Raw genomic sequence first — 9302 nt, 5'->3', positions numbered from 1 at the left:
AACTCTCCTACCGTCCTACGTGACTTCTTACAATAAGAGAGCACAAGCTTAATGGGTCTATCATCTTCCTAGAGCTCTTAACAATGAAGCCCATAATTCTGCTAGAAGAGTGACCACACAGGATGATATACCTAGTCCTACTTATATCTTTAGTTGCAAGAATGCTCGTCAAGTAGAAGGGGCATGTCCCTTGAGACAGGTTGTTTCAGATATCCATTCTTAAGGAATTGCTATCGGCCGTCTAAGTTGTATTCAGGATGATTGAATGGTGCCTTTATCTCTTTAAAAACATGAGTGGTCGCTTTAACCAACATAGGCTATCGATAACGGAATGGGAACATAGGTCCTCCACATTTCTTGTAATTTTACCTATGGGTAGGGTTTGGATACATTTTCTTGCCTTTGGGTAGGGCATTGTCACAATCCTATGTGCGCGAGCATATGCCCAAATTCAATGTGTCATGGGGCTTTTGTTGGTTTGATATTTTCTCGAGCCGGAATCTTTACGCATCATCATGGTGAAGATCTTGTGGTTCGATAAGCTGCATTTCTAGGGGATCTTTCTCGACCCAAGTTTGTTCATTGTTCATGTCTTCCATCTTTTTGAAAGAGGGGATCAAGGGGCTCTGTGAAACCTTTATCAATAATCAAGTATTTTTTGCGGGTAAGTCGATACTCCGGTCCAATGGCAGTGTCTTTGTTGAAGGTCTGGGAGAATCTCCTTTTCTAAAAGTTCTTACTATGGAGAAATTGTATCTAAGAGATTTCATTGCAATTGTTATTTTTAGATACTTTGTAGTTAAAAAAAATCCAGAGCATTGTAGTTCTCGTGTTTGAATAAATTTAGTATGTTTCTTACAAAAATAATGTGTATAGTATATAACTTTATAATGATTTTGAAGACTGGATAATGATGAATACGTCAAGCTTAACACGAAAAACAAGGCCAGATTAGGCTGGTCACAATGGGCAGGAACTTAGGCTGGCCATAGTGGGGGTAACATAAGTGGTATCATGCAATTGGGACTCGCAAACATGCTTATGTGGTAAATAATTAAAGAAGAGAGAGCGTTATAGTAATATAGGTAGATACCATATCATAATTAATGTTATGCTAATATGTGTCTTGCATGGCAATAAATGAGACCACATATAATACTAATCTATGATACTATGCACTATAGATGTAGTATCATACACTATGACCAGTCTTAGGAGTAACATCACACACTCCAATGCAACTTTGCTTATGTGGCACATATTTAATGAAGAGAGAGCTGCTTGTGGTAACTAGCTAAGTTACCGGACCATCACGTGCTCCAAGAAACAATGAGTTTATGACCTAATAAATACATTGTTGCATGACACTACATAGATGTTTCTACCCACTATGCCACTATGGAGGCAGTAATATAGTCTAGGGAATGCGTAGATTGCCCATTGTGACCAGCCCTCGATGCCTCCGAATAAATGTATTTCGACATACAGTAGTTCCCAAGAAACTGAGTGGGTCTTTTTTCTTCGATCTTCCGGCTTTGAATGTTGGGCCGACGGCTCACATTCTGACGCCCCCCCCCCGAAATCGGCACCGGCCGCTCCCACCACCATATGCGACGTCGGAGACGACCTCCTGTGCGAGGTATTCCTCCGCCTGCCCTCGCGCCGCCCTCGCCTGCCCCGCCTTCCTCCGAGCCGTCCGCTCGTCCCCCGCGTTCCGCCGTCGCTTCCGTGAACTTCACCCAGCCCCGCTCCTGGGCGTCTTCCTCGACATCTACGGCCCCGCTATGCCCGTCTTCGTGCCCGTCCGCCGGCGGTCCGACCCGGACCACGCCACCGCCGTCCGCGGCGCCGACGTCTTCCTCACCCATGTCCCCGACGACGAAGGCGAAGGCGAAGGCGACGGGTGGGTGATGACCGAGTGTCGCGGTGGGTACGTGGTTCTCTTCAAGCAGCGCACCAAGCGGCTGGCCGTGTACGACCCCCTCACACGGGGCATGCATCTCATCCCCGCGCCGCCCGAAGAGGTGTCCAGAGACCCCGAAAGTGCACTTATCGAGTTCCACGTGGTCACCTCCGAAGAGGACCGCCGGTCGTTCCAAGTCGTCTGCGTCTGCATGGAAAGGGAGGAGGTGCAGGTCGCTGCCTTCTCTCCGGACAGCTCGGAGTGGCAGATCTCCCCAGAAGCGGCGACCCCGCAGCTGTTCGGCGATGGTACGCTAGTGAACGGGTGTGTCTACTGGGCAGACGGAGACAATATCCATGTGCTCAACACTGCAACACTGCAATTCTCCCGGATCGATTCGCCGCAGATGGGATGGCGACAGGATGTCAAGCTTGGTGAGACCAGCGATGGGCACCTCTGCTTGGCCGCAACTATTGGTAACACCCTTGCTGCTTGGGTCCGGAGAACCGATGATGACGGTGTCGGCAAATGGATTCCACGCACGAGATTCCCTATGCTGGATGCGATTTGTGAGTTGGAGCTACAGTTTGAAGATGAAGGCACTAGAATGAACGTGTTTGTTGACGTCGTGGCTATCATCGCTGGCACTGTATATTTGTTTACTTCCCGGGCATCGGCTCCTGATTATTCTGGCTGGTTCCTATCCTTCTGCATTGAAACTGAGATGCTGGAGAAGGTCTGCCCTATCACTCTTTGTGATCCTTGCTATCCCTATGTCACGGCGTGGCCTCCTGTTTTGGTTGGCAACATAAGGTAAACGCTCTCGGCTGGAAGGGGCTTCACTAGTAAGAGCAACAGAAAAACTAGAACTTGGTCATTTTATCTGTACTCCGGATACTAACCTTTCGTTATCTGATGATGATGGTATGTTTGCTATGGTTCTATATGTGCAGTCTTGGTTAGATTTACTCACTTCTTTTATAAATCAAGATGTCCAGGTCCAGGTGTCGTTGGGAATTGCAAGTTATTATTTCTGTTGGCTTGTTGTTATCATTATGAGCAAATGATGCCCGCGGTAAAATAACTTGGCTGACAAGAGTAGTGTCAACTACCGAAATTAACGACGATTGACACCCTAAAATTGGCAGGCAGGAGCATATATGGTCCTATATATATGTCACGCCCACCTATTCTGCAGTTATGCATTTGTTTTCCTGGATTCCTTTTCCTCTGTGTCTGCTCTTAAGTTTAATTTATTATGAATCTAGAGATAGTTTTTTTTAGAATGAAGTAGAGTTCTTGACATTTGTTTATTTATACTATTGAAAATAAATGCAATAGAATTTATACCACATGTTGCTCGTGGAGTTAGCACGTCGCCCACCGGGTGATTTTCATAGTTAGAAAATTATCTGAATGTATACGCTGGAGTTATAACGTTGCCTTAGTGGACAACAGTGATGATATGATCTTATCAACCTGTTGAGCGTGCCCGTGTCCGCTACTCCTGTGACTATTTGCCCCATGTCTGATTGGGGCAAGCAGCAACTGCTTTCCACAGCACAGGCACCGACGACATAGGTCCTCACTTTTCTTGCAATTTTGCTCGTGGTCAGCGTTTAGATACTCTTGGTGCCCATCGGTAGGGCATCGCTACAATTCTATGCCTGGGGGCATATGCCCAAACCGACCTGATAACCTAACATGAATCTCTATCCCAATGATCACCAAGAGTAAAAGGCTCAGAGCTGTTGGGGTTGCTGCAGATTGCACCTACGATGTGCTATAGAGACTTGGAGCTGCTAGCTGTTCTTAGCACATCTTAGTTGCAATAATGAGAATTGTCATTTGCGCTTACCCCTTGGCTATTTCATGTCATGTGCTATCCGTTGTGTTAACTTAGTCATGTTATTTACTTATGTGTGATTGTCAGCTTGTCCACTATGAATTTACGAAGAAAACTGACTTTAAATAACTATTTTCCCTTGAATTTTGTTATCGTTGAAGTATAAGAGGGTGTCGATGAAGTATAATTTTGTTTACTGCTAAGCTACCATATGGGCACCCGCCCATGCATCCAGGTGGGTTTTTGTGCCTGTTGGCATGGCTATAGGTGGGTTTTTTTTGTGTTGGTGAGCAACTTGGGCATGGGTGTGTGTGTGTCTAATATTGATCTAACTGTCCTATAACTTACCCATTGCCAAATGGTTTTGTAAAATGACAAACTGAAGCTCCACAAATTATTCCATTGTCGATTGCTGTATAACTGTCTCGAGAATTGTTAGACCACATTGCTTGTGCTTCCACCAATCGATCAGAACGCTAGCAAGTATCCCACGATATTCTCTTTGACGATGTTAAGTAGTTAGACCAGTGAGTTTTGAATTGCATCCTTATTTGTGAACTGGACGGAAGTTCCAGTGCTTGAGTTTGAAGGAACTCAATGTACGAAAATTTCAGCTGGAAAAGGGGGTAGACTGAGCTTGGTCATAATCAACTTTATCACATGAAATTTCAGGACAGTTGCTAGTTGCAACAGAAAAAAAAATTATATCAAGTTGCAACACCGACTGATCAGACAGGGAATTCACTCACTACCCATTATTTTCTTTTCTTTTGAGAATCTAATCACTAGTCCAGCTTCTATACAAGATCTCGTTGTCGTTCAAGTTCTCCCCAAAAATAGCTTCCCCCGCAACATTGCTTGCTAGGTCACTCACTTGTCGTTGTTAGGCGTTCATAGCATTGTCATGTGGGTCCGCAACATTGCCGCCGATCACTCACAACATCACCGGTGGTTGCTTACAGTATCACGAGTGGGCAGTCTCACGTGTCGCCGTCCATCACTCACAACGGTTGGGGTTGCGGAGGGGTTGCAGAGGCACATGAGCAGAGGGCACCAACCTTGCAGCATGGGTTGATGCAACACATCAGCACATGCACCAACCTTGCAACTTGTTTTACCCTGGGTTGCAGCAGTGTGTGGTCCGACGGCTCGCTGTATGAAGGCATAAAAAGCGGCGCGATTCAAAGAAATGGGCAAGGTGGGCGACGACGTATACATTGCAAAAGAGAGATGAGAAAGTGGATGGTTCAGGAGGCGAGTATGTGGATGAGAGGGATGCGTGGATAGGATAAGGTTGGGGAGTTGTTGTGTGGGGCAGCTGGAAGGGAACTGACGCGAGTGTTCCATCGGGCGGAGAATTTCAGTCGTTACCTTTTTTGCGAGTAGAGGATAACTCAACGCATATTCATTTCTAAGCCCAGACTCATCTGCCTCCAGTCAAAAAAATATCAAACCAAATAATAGAAAATTTCAAAAAAAATGCATGGCAGATAATTTAGTGCATGAGGTATAGTCCAAATTTTAGATCATTTGGACATATGAGTAGCTTTTAGCAAAAAAACAAATTGGGTTCGTCTGAAAATCAATCTGTAGGAGACTAGGATTTTTGCACGAGTCCAACGAACCGTTCTTTCCATAAGAGGCGATTGCAAGGGCGACTAGGGTTTTTGCTGGCCCATCGCCGGCCGCCCTCGGCAGCGGCGCGGGTGCCGGTGAGCTTTGTCCCAGGACGGCGACTCAACGTCGGCGTGGCTGGTCTCTCCAATCTCTACTACAGATCTCCATGAACGTTAGGTTCTAGTAGTAGATGTGTTTGTTTGCTCCTTCGGTCTTTGGCTGTAGAAGCATTTTTGAAGCAGGCGGCGGCGGTATGGGGTCCGGCCAGGCGGCCGCGCGGGTGCCGGCGAGCTTTGTCCCAGGACGGTGACTCAACATCGGCGTGGTTGGTCTCTCCAATCTCTACTACAGATCTCCATGAACGTTGGGTCCTAGTAGTAGATGTGTTTGTCTACTCCTTCGGTCTTTGGCTGTAGAAGCATATTTTGAAGCAGGCGGCGGCGGTACGGGGTCCGGCCAGGCGGCGGCGCAGGTGCCGGCGAGTTTTGTCCCAGGACGGCGACTCTAGGTCGGCGTGGCTAGTCTTTCCAATATATCTATTACGGATATCAATGAACGTTGGGTTCTAGTAGATGTGTTTGTATGCTCCTTCGGTCCTTGGCTGTTGAAGCAGGTTTTGAAGCAGGCGGCGGCAGTACGGGTGCTTCTGAAGGTCCTAAGGCGTTAGGTGACGAAGCGACTGATCCATCGGCGACCTCGCGTACGCCGGGAGCAATGAATCTCATCAGTTGGAACTGCCGGGGCGGGGGGAACTCTCGGACTGTTCAAGAAATTGCGACGCTCTCCCAGTCGCACTCCCCCATGTTGGTTTTCCTTTGCGAGACCAGACAGAAAGCAACAAAAATGAGAAGAATCCGTGGACACCTCGGATTGAAAGGTTTTGACGGGGTGGACAGTAATGGTTTGAGTGGTGGCCTAGCTCTTTTCTGGCATGAGTCTTGTGTGGTTGAAATCCTGGACAAGGAGGAACGGTATATCGATGCTCTGGTGAAGGTACATGCGGATGCAGAACAGTGGAGAGTCACCTTTGTTTATGGTGAACCACGAGTCAAGAATCGCCACCTCATGTGGGCCAAATTACAGGGTCTAACGAGTGTGTGTGATAGGCCTTGGCTTGTTATTGGTGATTTTAATGAAGCTCTTTGGGATTTCGAACACCTGTCGGCTACCCCTAGACGGGAACAACAAATGATAGCTTTCCGAGATACTCTGGAAGTTTGTGGTCTGATTGATCTTGGCTTCTCAGGGATTTCGTTTACTTATGATAACCTGCGTGCCGGGGCGAGTAATGTGAAGGTTCGTCTTGATAGAGCTACTGCAACAAATGAATGGCGCAATCTTTTTCCGTTTTATACAATACAACATGTGGTGTCACCATGCTCGGATCATGTGGCGCTGGTTTTGAAGGGCGCTCCGGACACGGGCCAGCAAGTCCCCAAACCTAGACGATATGAAGTTTTTTGGGAAAGAGACTCATCTCTACCGGCTGTTGTTAAGGAGGCATGGGAATCTGTTGGCAATGTGGACAATTTGGAGTATCTCCAAACAGCGCTAAGGAAGACCCTGGCTATGCTCAGTGCTTGGGGCAGCAAGAAATTCGGCAATATAACAACGGAACTAGCCAAGTCAAGAACACAACTGGAGGAACTTATGACCATGAATGCAGATAGACAAGAAATTAGAAACATCACTGATAAGATGAACGAGCTTTTGTACCAGGAGGAAATGATGTGGCTACAACGCTCAAGAATTACGTGGTTGAAGGAAGGCGACCGCAACACTAAATATGTTCAGAGTAAGGCTGTTTGGCATGCTCGCAAAAATAAAATACGCGAGCTAACCGACATTATTGGTGTGGTTCATTCAAACTTTGAGGAAATGGTCAGTCTGGCAAATGAGTATTTTCAAAGGATTTTTGCTGCAGACCCGGCGTTGGATGCAACATGGGTTCTTGATTTGCTTGAACCAAAAGTTACTGAGCAGGACAATGTGCGCTTGTGTGCTCCCTTTAGCGATAAGGAGATTTCTGATGCTCTGTTTCAGATTGGACCATTGAAGGCCCCAGGTCCAGATGGTCTACCCGCGAGGTTCTTTCAGCGGAATTGGGATGTGCTACAAAACAGTATGATTGCAGCTGTCAGGGGATTTTTTTTTCTTCTGGGATTATGCCGGAAGGGGTAAATTCTACCTCCATAGTTCTTATTCCTAAAATTGCTAACCCCTCCAGCTTGTCTCACTACAGGCCGATTAGTCTCTGTAATGTCATATACAAGGTCATCTCAAAGTGCATGGTGAATCGTTTAAGGCCATTATTGGATGGTATTGTTTCTTCAGAGCAAAGTGCCTTTATCCCAGGGCGTTTGATTATTGATAATGCTCTTGTGGCCTTTGAATGTATTCACCACATTAAGCAAGAAAAGGATCCTACAAAAAGCTTTTATGCTTACAAACTCGATCTCTCGAAGGCATATGATAGGGTGGATTGGAAGTTCTTGAAGCAGGTGTTGCAAAAGCTGGGTTTCTCTCAACGATGGGTGGACTGGATAATGTCTTGTGTCACATCGGTGAGATACTCTGTCAAACTTAATGGGACCCTCTTGGATTCATTTGCACCGTCACGTGGGCTTCGGCAGGGCGATCCGCTATCCCCCTTCTTGTTCCTTTTAGTGGCTGATGGACTTTATGCAATTCTGAAGCAGTATGTGTCTAGTGGTGATATTACCCCTGTCAAGGTATGTAGAAGAGCTCCAAGGATCTCACACCTATTGTTTGCTGATGATACTATGTTATTTTTCGAAGCAAACCGTGCTCAGGCCGAAACAATAAAGCTAGCATTGGATCAATATGGAAAGGCAACGGGTCAAAGTTTGAATTTTGACAAGTGCTCTATTCTTTTTGGTGAGGCTTGCCCTTATGTCAAACAGGAGGAAATCAGAGGAGTTCTCAATGTCACTAGTTTGGTTTTTTAGGAGAAGTACCTTGGACTCCCCACGCCTGATGGTCGCATGTCTAAGGGAAGATTTAAGAATCTTCAGATGAGTTTAACTAAAAGATTGCTCCAGTGGGGAGATGGTCACCTTGCTCAACCAGGGAGGGAGACACTCATTAAGTCTGTTGCTCAGGCCCTTCCCACTTATATGATGGGGGTCTTTAAATTACCCTTTTCGGTGTGCGATGAACTTACCAGAATGGTAAGAGCCTTTTATTGGGGAGCTGAGAAGGGGAAGAGAAAAGTGCACTGGCGGGCATGGGATAATCTGATGCAACCTAAGAGTAAAGGATGTGTTGGTTTTAGAGATTTCAGAATTTTTAACCAATCACTATTAGCTAGGCAAGCATGGAGATTCATTACAAAGCCTGACAGTTTGTGCGCACTAGTGTTAAAAGCAAGATACTATCCAGATGGTAAACTTGAGGATACCGTTTTCGCCGGAAATGCTTCTTCTTCTTGGCAAGCTATTAGCTACGGTCTTGAACTCTTGAAGAAGGGTCTAATTTGGAGAGTTGGGAATGGAAGAAATATACGCGTTTGGCATGACAATTGGATACCCCGACCCTTCTCCTATAAACCATCCACTTTACAAGGGAGGTGCAGAATTCGCTTCGTCTCAGATTTGCTTAATGAGAACGGTTCATGAAAGGTTGGCTTGTTACAAGAATTCTTTATGCCAGTGGATGTTGTGGAGATTTTGAAAATCAGGGCGTCGCCAAGACAGGAGGATGATACGTTGGCGTGGGGCCCTGGCAAGTTTGGCGCCTTTTCAGTGAGGAGTGCATACCAGTTCGGCTTTGAGGAAGCTCACAGGAGCACTTCGACGGGCTCCAGCTCATGTCCAGATGGGCGTCGGGACTGCTGGAAATTTATATGGTCGACTGATGTTCCTCCCTCAGTTCGTAATTTCGCATGGCGGGTCGCTACAAACTCTCTGCCTACAT

General features: G+C 46.4%; 1 pseudogene; it reads left to right on the top strand.

Moving 5' to 3' along the window:
* The first annotated feature begins 1456 nt into the window (after positions 1 to 1456).
* LOC109762197 (uncharacterized) lies at positions 1457 to 2961 on the top strand (annotated as a pseudogene).
* The last annotated feature ends 6341 nt before the right edge of the window (positions 2962 to 9302 follow it).

Source organism: Aegilops tauschii, chromosome 5 (assembly GCF_002575655.3).
Source record: "Aegilops tauschii subsp. strangulata cultivar AL8/78 chromosome 5, Aet v6.0, whole genome shotgun sequence".
In the NCBI taxonomy this organism is placed as follows: Eukaryota; Viridiplantae; Streptophyta; class Magnoliopsida; order Poales; family Poaceae; genus Aegilops; species Aegilops tauschii.
Note: the sequence above shows the minus strand (reverse complement) of the source record. Positions and strands in the feature narration are given on the sequence as shown.